The sequence below is a fragment of the Melospiza melodia genome, chromosome 4, assembly GCF_035770615.1.
Source record: "Melospiza melodia melodia isolate bMelMel2 chromosome 4, bMelMel2.pri, whole genome shotgun sequence".
NCBI classification, from domain to species: domain Eukaryota; kingdom Metazoa; phylum Chordata; class Aves; order Passeriformes; family Passerellidae; genus Melospiza; species Melospiza melodia.
The window spans coordinates 13320980-13334900 of NC_086197.1; the positions used below are offsets into that span (position 1 = coordinate 13320980).

Below are 13921 nucleotides of genomic sequence, written 5' to 3' on the forward strand. Positions count from 1 at the left end.
CTTCCCTTGGACAGGCAGGTGCTCAGCCATCCCAGGGAAGCTGGGCTCCATCCCAGCTCACAGGCTCTTGGGAGCACAAACTCCATCTCTCCAAATGTCCCCTCCTTTCTCGTCCTCCTTCCCCAGCTTTGTATACAGGAGTGATGCTGTATGGGCTGGGGTGTCCCTGTGGCCAGCTGGGCTCAGCTCTCCTGGATGTGCATCCTCCCAAGGCCTTGTGCCCCCCAGTCCTGTCCCTGGTGGGGTGGGAGAGGAGCAGGAAAGGCCTTGGCTCTGTGCATGCCTAAACTAAATAATAATAACTGAAACATCCCTGTGTTATCAGCACTGTTCCAGCACAAATCCAAAACACAGCCACTACCAGCTACTGGGAAGAAATTTAACTTTAGCCCAGCCAAATCCAGCGCAGCCATTTATTCCAAATATTATTTGCAGCCCCTTCAATAATCAAGATTTGACTGAGAAAATATAGGATATTTAAAAAGAAGAACATTTAAAATAGCTGTAATTAAGCTTCTCCCATAGAGCAGCACATAACATTGTTCAGGAAAAAAAAGACACCAGGGTAGATTACAAACATGATAAAATCAAACTAAAAATGTGTGATAGGAATTAAAGGGACACTGTGGAGTTGTTCCTGTCACCCTAGGGATGCAGTACCAGCTGTGTGAGGAGCAAAGTTAGTGGCATTTACTCTGTTTCTCTATGAAATGCTCTGGATTGTGTGTGTAACATGAGTAAGGGCACTTCACATTCATAGGAGGGTGCAAATTCAAAGCTGTTTAGAATTCTGCAATATCTTAATGATAATAGTTGAACCCAGTATCAGAACAGTACTTCTATTTTTAAAATGCAATCAATCAATCATTTTAATACATTGCAACCTTAGTGCCAAACATCTCAGAAAATGATGTCTATGGCAGTAAAAATAAAGCATCTGAAACCCTTCTGCAGAGTCATTCTTCCCTTTTTTCTTACCTAAGTACAGTGAAAGCTCAATGCTGCAAAAAATATCTGGAATTGCATAACAAGGAGTAAATCCTCCAAACAAGACTGATTAGCAGGCAGGGATTGCCATCATGAACTGAGCAAGGAGGGACAGAGAAACTGCCCCACCTGACAAAAGTTCTCTCTAAAAATAAGGCATGTGCTGTTTTGTTTGGGGTTTGGTTTTGACTTCTGAGGTGAGAGTTGTGTACTGCCTTTTAAGAGGGTTACAATGAAAATTGCTCCTTTCTGTTTACTTCTCAGGAAGGTGTCCCATGTCTACCATGCTTTTACAAAAAACTGTTCATGTAGAGGTGATTGAGGCTGTAGGTAATTCAAGTTCAGTTTCTGCCTCTGCTGCAGGGATTCACACAAAAGCACAAGAGAGTCTTGTACATCTGTTCCTCATCTGCAAAATAAGGATTAATGCTTCCTTATCATTAGTGCTTATAAATGACTTTGAAGTTCCTCCGGTGTGCTTCAAATATATCTGTTACTGTTGTTGGTTATGAAAATGTGAAATACATAACTCAGTCATGTTAACAGCCTATTAACTGAGAGGATTTTTAACACAACTAGAATATAAAAGTATCAGCACCATATTCCAGCAAATAACCAGCTACAGTGAGAACATACCTGTACATCACCTCTGTTTTCACTTCCACATGGGTTTTCTCAAGGCTGAATTTTTCTGTGGGTTGCTTATTTTCTGAGACTGACCCTTAGTCTTGTATTGATCAAAGGCTTTGCTTTTTTATATAGAATCAGCAAGAAACAGTGTTTTCAGTCCTGAAACTGGTAGGACCACTACATTGGACCAAGAAGTTAAAAATTAATTTCAACCATTCTTGTTGCCCCAAGATAAATAAAGGGGGAAATTTTGAAAGAGATTTTTGGTTTCAGTTGAACAGTAGCCTGCATAAATAGGTGTTTGTATAACAAAAAATAACTCAATGGAAGCAAGTTTAGTTGAGGTAAAATTGGAGCCAAAAGCACAGATGATCTGGACACAAATCATAGGTTACAGAGTTAAGACATCTAGATTTCTATTCAATCCTCTGAAGGTGTAACTAGGAGTTAATAAGGTTTGCTTTCTTCTTCCAGAAGAGTTTTTTAATGTGGTGTCTGAAATCTGGCTTCCTTAGGGGATTAATAAGTGTTTTTCCAATAATTCAAAATAATTGCCTTGAAAATACAAGGCAGTTTTTGATAGTCCTTCCTAACTTTATGCATTTATAGCAGCAATACTGTAATTTGTGATTTGCAGATGTGAGTGCATCCTTCCTAGGGACAACTGTCCCAGAAATTTTTGAGCCAAAATATTTGAGCCAAAACTTCTTTAAATCATTTACCTTGATATCGTAGGCAGTATCTAAAAGGATTTTTTTTGAATTAGCAGTAGAGAGGGTTTTTATTTTGTGTCTGACCCAATAGGTCTCCTCCCCTTATGTGTTTCATTTTGATGTTGATACACATGTTTTTGTAAATTATTGCACATTTTTATGTCAGATATATTTGTAAGTTTATATGGGTTTAGTTCACTGTGCTTATATGGCACAAATCAAAGATCCTCTTACAAGGTTTATGCTTAGTGCATCTTGAATTCATCCTGCTGTTCCATGCATTGCTTGAGTGGTTGAGGACAGAGTGCCACAGCAGGGAATTATCAAATGTCTAATTCTCTTCTCACCCTTTTCTGAATAGGAGATGTTGGTTATAGGAAGGGCATGGCACTGAAAAAAACTTCAGTGGTATTCCAATATTTGAAGCACCATTTGTGCAAAATATTCTATATATATAAATATATTCACAACAGAGTTGTTTTAAGCTCCAAAACACATTAATAACCTCTGTGAAAAATATCATATTCTTTCAGTAAGTTCTTGAGATTCTTTTTTCTTATTGATTTTTTTTTATTTTGAAGTAAGGCCTTTCTCCTCTGAACATGAAGTAGTTCACAAGCTCTTATTTTGCCCAGTGTTTGGATACCCCCAAGGCAGTAGGAATACAAGCTTGTGCCAGATGAGTGACAGCTCTCATTCCTTTACCATAGTTAACAGCAAAGGTTCAGAAGTTGTCATACCAGCTTTCTAAACAGAATTGTAAACTTGCAGTGCCCATGTTTCCAGAAGCAAAAGGGCTTGCTAGCATTCAGCATCAGCTCTGTTAGGCTTCTTGTGGTGCTGAATTTTCACTTGTCCATTTTGTGTCTGATTATGGCTTCTTGACATTACTTTACCAGAGTCATTCATTTAAAAGATCTCAGGGAGAAAACCTCAAGAAAATGACAGTATTTTCAGGTCCTTACCATAGTTTCCCTTTGATATTAGACACCTGTTTTCACCTAGCAAGAAGGGTTTTTAGCTTCTAATTTATTAGGTTGCACTTGTAATAACATGAATAGATTTACTTAAGATTTAGTCTGGTATCCTGCTATAGCTACAGGCCTTTAAAAAGTTATGTTGCACACCACACTTCATACCTAGATTGATGGTTTTGGGGGGACAGCCCTTCCTGAGAGCATGTGTTATGAGAGAAGATAGAAATGAGTTATTTGTGTATTCCCACTTGCCTGATTAAAGCAGCCCTAAGTATTATGTTCCTGTCTTACTCTAGATATTGCACAGTACTTAGTCTGCTTACTTCATCAGTTACCATGCAGTGTGGAGAGCTGAACTCATGACAATCCTGTTCATCCTTTCAGTTCTAATACTTGGTAGTAGGTTATGTTTATGTTAGAAAGATCATAGTTTTTCTCACATGAATTACCAAGTACATGAATGTTGTAATTGTTATTCAGAGCCTAGATGATTCATTATTGATAGAAAGGGCTGTTCATTTGGAATGTTCAGTGTTACAGTTGTCTTTCTGATTAAAATGATTTGGGGTTTGGTTTCCTTTTCAGCAACTAAGGATCATTCTGGCAAAAAATATTGGTGATCCACAACAGGGCACTCTCCATATCAAATATCTAGATTACAAAGTGTTCTAGGATTATCATACCCCCATATGTTCTTAGAGGATAAATTACTACCCTGTAGACTTGGTTATGTCTCAGCTTAACACTCACATTTTGTTTAAGAGTGTGTGACTTTTTTGTTTGCTTTTGTAAAGGTGCTTTCTGTGCACTGTTGATGCTGCAAGACATAGAAATTAGGAGACTTGTATATTAGCACTTCCACAGCACAATAAAAGATTAGGGAAAATGTGTGTTTGCTAGCAGAACTGGTATCCAACATTTATGCATGTAAAACATGGAAATACAAGGAAAATATTCAAAATACAAGGTAATAGTTAAATGGGAGGGGGGGAGTTAAGCTTTTAGATTTCTTAAGTGTTTATATCTTTCAATATTTGACTTGCTGTATAAATTGGGGGGGGTGTTTATTTGGAATTGTTTAGGTTGATTTTGTTTGATTCAGGTTTTGGCGGGTTCTTTGTAGGGGTTTATTTTGGTTTTGCTTTGGTTTGGTTGGTTGGGGTTTTTTTCTTCTTTTACTTGCTTGCATATGTATTGTACAGGCTCTGACTTTCTGGCCAGAGCAGACAGAATTACTTGATGCTGAGAACCTTGTTAATTTTATGGCCCGTTTTCACATGGAGATCGGCTTTTATTTCCCCTCTCAGTCTTTATTCTTGATTCAGTTGTTAGTAAGGTTTACTGAGCAAAAACACTGGGTGTATTATGGGAAGAAATCTAATCAATGCAGCACCAAGGGACAGTCCTTCAGAGTCCTCCCTGTGGCTGTGAGCCAGCCTGGAGGTTACTACGAGGTTACTCTGTCTGACTTGAACCAAAATACCCATCTACTTCTGAAGAGGCTGCCGGCCACCCCCAGCACGTGGAACAGAATCCCCATTAATATGAGCTCCCAATATATGTATCCACCTGTTGTAGCAGCCCCAGCACAGAGGCTGTGTTTCCTATTTTAAACCCTTTGCGTGGCTGTCTGCATTCCCTGCTGTCTGCAGTTGCTGTGGAGCTGCAGGGCAGCTCCCAGGCGGTACCTTCAGGGAATGCAGGAGCCTAAAGAAAGTGGTGGCAGATGTCAGTGGACCTTGCCAAATGCTAGCTTTCAACTTAGATTGTCTGAAAGATTCACTGACTAATCCAGACTTTGTGATACAGAAGTATCCTCATTAGTCATGGCTTTAAGTGTGCATTTCTTTAATGCCTGCTCCTTTTTCAGGTATTGATGCAGAGAATTGCATTGACACATGTGTAGGAAATCTTTATTTGTTTTGCTTCCTAGCAAACCCCAGCCCTCCAGTATGCAGAGTTTAACTCTTCTTAGAGTTTAATTATTGGAAAGATACAGCACTTCCTTAGGGCTTTTACCTGTTTTGGCTCTGAGTTCTAATAAATCATTTGGCAGCAAAATGACTCTAAGATAAACTTCTCCCCTTTGATGAAATATTTGTTCAGCACATTCTGCAGTATGGTTTATGTCAAGAGTTACACGTCTTCCTTGTTAAAGACAAGAAACAAAGAATCAAAACCATTATCAGACACCACTGCTGATTCAGCAGAGGCACAAAAACTTCACATATCGAGTAAGCCATATATTTTCTGGCCACCTCACTTGGTTTTCCTGACAAACACATTAGGAACTGCATGTGAGTACTTTTAATTTTGTGTAAAGGAGCAGTAAGCTCTTGAGGAAAGTATACTGTTCCCCCAAGCTGGTCCTGAGGAGCCTCAGGTGCTCCTGCCTGCACACAGGTGGTTTCCAGGGAGCACCCTCCCCTTGGTTGTGTTGCTCCTGTTGCACTATAAGTGGACTGAAATATCTGCAAGCAGGCACACCTCATTGGTAATGCCTGCATTTTGGTTTTGTTTCTTAAAGTTCTCCATGGAAATTTCTGGTAAGGTATGAATCCTAGTCCCAGGTATTGATGGCTAAGAGGAGGCTGCAGTTCCAGTGGCAGTGAGTTGCAGTGAATCAGAGACTGAAGGAGCTTCATTAGCTCTGCTTCAGCTTCAACTCTCCTCTGTCTGCAGTGATGTGCTTCCTGCCCATACCATACCAGCATTTGATTGTGAATTGTAGCCTGAGAAGCATGTGGCAGTTTCAATAGGCATGTATGTTAAACAAAATTTGAGAGAAACAGTCTCCTCAGTTAAAAATCATAAGAACATAAGAATTCTGGAACAGAGGAGGGACCTACTATATTGTTTCTAGCAGTGATGAGTAGTCTGTGCTTTGGAAAAAATACAAGTGCTAAGTATATGGAATAAATAGGCAGAAGTGTTGTGGTTGATGAACTCATGTGGAAAATCCCCCTGGACTGCAGGTGCATCACGTCAAAGAATTCTTAGGCAAAATCCTGGATTTGTATGGTTTGATCCACAGTCACATATTGGGCATAGGGACCAGCCACAGCACAAACACCTGGCAAGTCTGGGACTAAGCCCAGGGGTTCCAGCCATTTGCAAATAATCTATTTGTGAGGGCATTCATCTTCAGTGACAGTAAGTACAAGAATGTTCAAATGCAATTAATTACTAACTTATTATAAATAACTTTAGTAACCTTCTTCTTTCAATAATGGATTTTATTTGTCTGGGTTCTTTTTGTATTATTTCAACATAAACCCCATTTCTTTAGCCTTTGTAGGTGTTGGACTCGATGATCCTTGTGCATCCCTGCCAACTCAGCATATTATGTGATTCTGTGTTTGAGGACTTGGACTGTAGAAGTTATTTTCTGTTGTTAGTTGAAGTGGCATCATGTCACAAAAATTTGCATTTTGCACAGAAGTGTTTTAGTAAAATTGCAGTCAAGCTGTAGAGCTTATGGGGACAGGAAATAACTGTAGTTATTACACCTCAAATACTAATCTTTTGCAAAGATTAAGTATTCCAGAAAAGGTTAATAGCCAACACTTTCCTAAAATGCGACCAGTGGTGCTATTTCATGGAGATCCTATTTCAGTGGGATTCCAGTCAGTCATGTTGTTGGATGGGGGATTAATCAATCAGAAGGATAATTTCTCCTTTCTTCCCACAAAGGAAACATCTTGCATTGCTCAACACTGAACTGGGGTTTTCCATTTTAGTAGACACCAAGTGTCAGTTCTACATGTGGTGCTCAATACTGTACTACCATCATGATGTGTGAGAGTATTGTGTCAATAATCATGAGTTAAAGCAGCAATCCTGTTCTATTGCCACCTGTAATGGTGAAGGGTGGCTTATGCCATTGGCCTTCAAAAGTTCATACCAGGTTAAGCTGAACCCACATTTGATTTCCATTGTCAGTCTTTAATGGCTGAGGTTATCACTAGTGCCCTTTCTGGGTGCACTGCATTAGTGAGGAACCACCAGCTCTGGTGGTTCTGGGCCAAAACTAGATGTAGACTTGAGCTTAACTGTCTTGGTGTGTAAGTATTAAGTACAAAGGAAATTCCACACTCTTTTCTAGACCAGCATTATCATTAGTTCTCTGACTGGGTCACTTGGCTGCCTCAAAGACTGTAGTTAACACGTTCCTGCTATTCACCTCTTTCTGCTTTTACTCACAACATTCAAATACAGTTCTTGCTAAAGAAGATCATGTTTGTTGTTTGGGAACAATATCCCTGATGTTCAGTAATGCCCCCTTTCAGAGTAATCCATAAACATATCTTTAATTTGAATTCCATATTTCAGCAAGCCCTTGAAGGCCCTGGAGCACAGGCATTGTGCATTCCAGGATGAAAGTTTAATATGATGTTTCTTGTTGTGCATTCTCATGTTTCAACAGAAATGTATCTGGCAACTGTTGCTCTTCTCTAGCCAGTCTAAGAGAGAGGGCTTTCTTATTAACCTCTCTGGAGAAGAAATTTAATAAGACCCAGTCATGAAAACACTGACATGACTGAATAAAGTCCTTCACGTCTAAACATCTGCAGGATTGTTGCCTACTGTAATAATGGAATAGTCTGAAAACCATGTCTATAAAATCTCAGTGTGGCACTGTACCAGCACATGCTCTTCATACAGTCTTAAGGCTGTCAAGTTTGAAGAGTTTCTTTATCTGTACCATTTCTATCCCATCTTGTGTCTGGACTTTTTTCTGCCTGTAGGTTCCCATTGGCCAGATGACTGACTAAGACTAAAGATTACTTTTGTGTACATTTTTGTACAGTACCTATATTCTCTTTTAAGGAAAAATATACACATGCATTTTTCTTCTCTATTAATAAACTGAGTGACAATTTAAAATAAATTCTTTCAGCTGTTCAGAATGGTACACAGATGTACTGGCACATTTTAGAGTGAGTTAAATAGAGAGCACAGCATTACATCACCTACAGAGCTGAGGAAGAGGAGGTGGTCTCTGAACACTAAAGCAAAACAGAGCAGTGCCAAGGTGGTGGCTTTGAGAAAGATAAATCAGACTGTTACCTCTCCTTCTAGATGATGTGGGGAACTCTGATGCCTCACTGCCTTTCATTTCAAAGCCAGGTATCATCTCACAGTGGGTAACCCAACCCTAATTTTTAGGATACTTAAGTCTTTATGGGACTTTGCTCTCAGGCTTGGCAGTGAACAGAATATTCACTTGCATTTACATCTAATTTAGGTGCATGTGTAGGTAATTGTTATTCCTAAGCTGCTGCTATAGAGAGAGAAAAAAGAGGCTCCTAAGGGGTTGGTTCAGGGTATGTATGTTGGAGATGTACTGCAGATTTCTTTCTGAAGGACCCTCTCTGTATCTGGACACTATATGATCCTGTCACCTTTACTGGGACAGTAAAAGTGAGCTGTATCCTCTCTCTGTCTCTGCCTTTCTGTTCTGTAAACAAAGGCATTACAAAGGTGTTTTTCTCCTGTGAGGTTGGGGGATAACATTCAAAAGGAGTTCTGAAGCGCGTGGATATTATGGTGGTCAAAGAGTGAGGAATGCCAAAATGGGAGGTGTCTTTTGTTGGAGGAAAGAAAGCATTATTCCAAGAAGATTGACTTGGAATGGACTGTTACATGTATACAAATTTTGAGGCTTTTGTGGAGAAAAGTAACCTTTCTTAATGAAACAGCAGCAGAATTAGCTGGGGAAAAAAGTAGAAGCAGTAAGAAGTGAATAGATTTAGTATTTGATGTGATGAGAGAGAACAATCACAGCATCACTTCTTTGGGATGACCCAGAGTAATTTATGTGCAGTGTGCAAGGGATGAGGCCCAGGTAACTGCACTGTGAGTTCAGCCAGCACCCTGAGGAAGAGTTCCAGAGGTGGGACAGGGGTGGAACCCACAATCTTGGTGTTATCAGTACCGTGCCCTCAAGCCCATTCCAGGGTCAGTCTCAATTATGAGAGGGTTAACATTTCCTGAATATTTGTTCCATTACAGGTGGTGTTCCTGCACAGTTTAAGTGGATATAATTGTTGAGAGGGCTAATGTTTACTGAATACTTGTTCCACTAAATTTGGTGTTTCTGCATAGCTTTTGTGGATACAGTTGTGACAGGGTCACCATTTCATAGTATTTGTGCCATTAGAGTTGCTTATTGTGGCCTTTGAGTGTCATTATGGCCTTTGAGTTTTATTATGGACTTTGAGTGTTGTCTCACCCTATTCCACACTGGGGGGCTCTGTGAATCTCAGCTCCTCTCCCCTTCTCATAGTGGGGACATGAGGGAGTGGTTTTTTTAGGTTCCCCATAGTTCTATCACCATCACAATGCAAGAAACTAGGATTTTTTTTTTTTCACTATACTGTATGTATTTTTATGTGAGATAGTCATTTCTGTACTTGACTATGATTACAAAGCATACGTGAAGATATTACTGACACAAATGCATTATCAAAACTGTTAGTGTCCCTGGCTGCTGAGACTAAACTGCTGAATGCTACATTTTAGGAGTGATTTATACCTGATGTATTGATGTCCATGACTGGTCAATTAATCTGACCACAATTAATCATTCTACTGGTGATTGGTATAGTAATTTTAAAGGTCTGAAAATAAGGATGATATTTTGGGGTAAAGGTTGAAATATTTTTATCTGGTAACTTTTCTTTAAACTCACTTGGCTATGAAAGCAGAGGAAACTTTCTTTACTCAAAGCTTTCAAGGTTTGCAGCTGTTAAATTGACTGGTCTCAGGAACTTGTCATAGTGCTTCCCTGAGGGTAAAGTCATCCCTCCACAAAGTGCCATTCATGCCCTACTTACCCTCAATTAAGGCTTCCAAAATAAGTTTTGGGACTCTGGCCTTCTTCTGAAACAGAATCCTCACCTGTAGAAAAGACTTTGGAAGGTTGTATTTAATATCTGTATGTCTGTTGCTCTCTTTTTCCATCATAAGGATGACACAATTTTTTTTTTCTTTCTCTCTTTTTAGAAACAGAGAATTACTGGAGAAGCAAGTTAAAAACTAAAGAAGTGAAGATTGGTCATCTCTGCAGAGGAAATTACAAGGTATGCATAGTAATCACACTGGAGATGCATTTCTTGCTGGTGCTTAGGTCTTCATGGTACATTACTTGTGGCAATAAAGTTTAAAAATAGTCCTCAGAAACATTGAAAAGATGTTCAGAAAAGTACTTTTTTCTTCTGTGTGCTTCCCACACTAAGCAAAGCAAATATTTATTTGGTTATAAATATCTTTGAGAAGCACCTTTAAACTCATTACTATGCTGAATTTTAGCTGTGTTTCTGCAGGTAAATGGCAATCACATTCAATGAATTGGTTTTTTGGCTGAGGCCAGTAAAAACAACTCTTCTCCAACAGTAAAATAGAAATCCCTCCAGATACTATCAATGGTCATTCTTGAGACTTAAAGTGCTTGTTTCATGGACTCATTTAATCACTGTGTGCTTGGTTCAGCAGTGCTACTGTTTTCTCTTCCTCATTTATTACCATCGCAAGGAGATGCACTTAGAACCTGTTTTGCACTGCATTTGAAGAATATATCCTTTTACATTTGTCATCCTGAAAATTTGTAACTTCAGGGATGCAAAATCAGCACTACTAACAACTCATGCCTCTCAAATATTTTATGTAAAGTGAATGCTTAATATTTATCCAGTGACTGCTCAGTGACCAGCACAAGGCTATCTGCCACTTAAGTCCTGAGGTTAAATGTTACTTCAGTGATGCATAAAATTTGTATTGACCATCTGCCCAGCCCTGAGTTGAACCCATTAATGAATAAGCCTCACAGTATCACTGTGAGATAGGGAATTATGATCTCCATTTAACAAGTGATAAAACTGAGCCCCAAGGGTAACCACGTCAAATCCTACAGGATGTGTGTAATAGAACTAGCAAGGAAGCCCAGCTCACCTGACCTGCTGTCCTTCTACTTGGGCACCCCTGCCCCTGGTGTCCTTTTCACCATGTTCTGTTAGCAGCAGCTGTACACTCTTTATGCACAGTTTCAACCATCAAATTCTGCTGCAAAGAAACTTAAAACACAGCTGATGTGACCTGTGAATCCTTCTTGTACATAAAGAACATCATGAGACACAAGGCACAAAGGCAGCACAAACAGCACCAGATGGCCTTCAGAACTGGAGCAAGTCAGCACAAAGTGACAACAGGGAGAGCTGTTGTTGTGACCTCCCTCTCTATTTTTTTGCCTAATGTTGAGAGGAAGACTCTGCAGAGCTTCCTCTGCATAGTACAGAGAGGAGTTGCTGGTAGAGGGCAATCAGTGCTTTGCCTTTTGTAATCTTGCTCAACATTTCTTTGATTTCTTTAGTAAATGTCAGGTCACATGCTTGCATTCTAAAGCTGAAGTATAAATCATCTTCTCAAGTGACAGAAACTGTCATTTTTCCTTGCAAAGTATTTTTCTAACTATGTCTTATGTAACTGTTACAGTTGTTGACATTTTTCTTAAAAGCCCTATTGGTTTGACACTCAGGATTCAGTATAAAGCTATAGACTTGGAAAGAGAATTCTTCTGCCTTTGTTTGTATCTCTTTTCCTTACCCATGAGCTGAAGAAAGAAATATTATGCAACTCTGAGTCATGCTGTAGAAAGGTGCTGTATTTTTAATATCATTAGAATTTTAAAAGAAGGAGAAAGATAAACCTTAGCATAGGTGAAACCAAGAGTTAATATGCTTTAATTATAGAAAGTGGCTATTAAATTTTGATGGGATGCTATGACTGATACTTCAAATAAAATGTTGATGTGGCGAAATGGGGAGTGTTGATAATGAGTTGATTACTAGAGAAAGGATGTTGATTTTTATGGAAAATATATCTATAAAAAATACATGATCCTCAACCAGAGATGTTCTTGTGGAGATATCCATAGGAAAGAATCAGAGAATAGACTTCTTCTGTCTGCCTTGGCTTGTGTCTACAAGAACACAGCCCTGTATAGCTGTGTCTTGGCACAGATACACGCTGAAAGTACTTGCCCACATGAGATATTTTACTGTGCCCAACTTAGGGGTGATACTGATTCCTGCCTAGCTTAAGGGTGATTCTCTAGCATTATTAATCTGCTTTCCCTACTCTTTCATGCCTGCAGAAAAAAAACTGTTGATACATTCCTGACTGGTCTTTCTCAGAAGAAATAGCTGCAGAATGTGGATGAATGAATCAATTGTGTGGAATTCCTATTGGCAAGACCTTAGACCCTCAACTTCTGCTAGATCCAGCTGAGTGATCAAAGAGAGAACTTTTGCAGGTATTTCATGTCTTCACCTGTACTATTCTCACCTTAATGAGAAGCAAATTATTTTAGAATAATAAGTTCAAGAAACACTTGTGTTCCTTCTGGGGGAATGCTACAAGGGTGATCTGGAATGCCAGGAGCTTGGTCTTGAGTGGGCCCATTTGTCCTACTGCATCCAAGTCCTATGTTTTAGTTAAATTTTAAGCAAGCTAGAGACCTTGATGGTAAATGCAGGGTATTTAAGACACATATAGGACTTTGAAGATGCACTATGTCTGTACTGACATAGTTTTCATCTCTCAAAACCAGCATCTGAATTGTTTGGTTAAGTATGCTGTGGCTGTCAAAGAATAGTGCTGAATCTAGAAAGCAAAGTCAGGTCTTGATCTAAACATCTCTTCTTTATAGAGAGATACTATCTAACAGGCTTCACAGCAAACAATTGAACTCAATACAGACATGTGCTAGAAGGGACACTATTCCCTGTTAAGAGGAGTGAAAAGTGCCCTCCTCATTCCCATAATTAACAGCCAGACTCCTCACTGAGTTTTGAGCAACCCTGGCATCTGTGGCACCTTGTGATCATGGCTTTGGGGTTTGTAGAATCCCAGTTCCCTTCCTGTCAAAGGAGGAGGTCCCTGTGACACACGTGCCCTGAGTCAGTTAAATGATCTTAGCACTGAAGCTTCTCAGAGCTGGTTCATGGGCATTACAAACTTGTTCTCCTCAGAACACAGAGGAGGAACACAATATTTTACAGGTGAGGAAGTGAAGCCCAGCTGTGAATACTTTAAGATGCATAACCTCAACAGATAGGGATGGATCTTTAGAAGTGTTCGCATAGGTCAGCTTGTAACATTTCCAGGGAGACTGACAGCCAAGTTGCAGTTTGCCTTTGAAAAGTCTAATGAGTTATTTTAGCATCTAAAGAAGCCAGAAGAACTGAGCTTATTTTTCTAAAAACTTGACCCAAGTATTTGCTCATGATCATGAAAGAAATATGTGATCCAGTTGGTAAATTAATCCAGCTCATTTAAATTTCTGCCTACCCAAAGGACTTTCCTGTCTCCCACCTTGCTCACTTCCCTCTTCCAAAGATTTTTTTGCTGAGTACTTGGAAGGCAATGCAGCTCTTCTATGCTAATTAAATCTTTCTTTCTCTTACTGCCAGCTGTAACAGAGGGAAAATCCCAATAGGACTGTCAGAGAGCCCTGTTGTGCTCATTAGAGCATACTGAGTCTGGAACCCTAAAGTCTCCAAAGGCTCACTGGATAATCTCTTTTTTAAGACCTCTGTTGGTACCAGTTACTTC

At 39.5% G+C, this 13921-nt stretch overlaps 1 long non-coding RNA gene across 2 annotated transcripts in view; it reads left to right on the forward strand.

Moving 5' to 3' along the window:
• LOC134417111 (uncharacterized) overlaps positions 1-13921 on the forward strand; it is a 73884-nt gene that overhangs the window by 46426 nt on the left and 13537 nt on the right. For both annotated transcript variants that reach the window (XR_010027500.1, XR_010027501.1), the window contains exons 5-6: positions 10316-10392; positions 12462-12620. This is a non-coding gene — a long non-coding RNA (uncharacterized LOC134417111). The remainder of the gene's footprint in view (positions 1-10315; positions 10393-12461; positions 12621-13921) is intronic.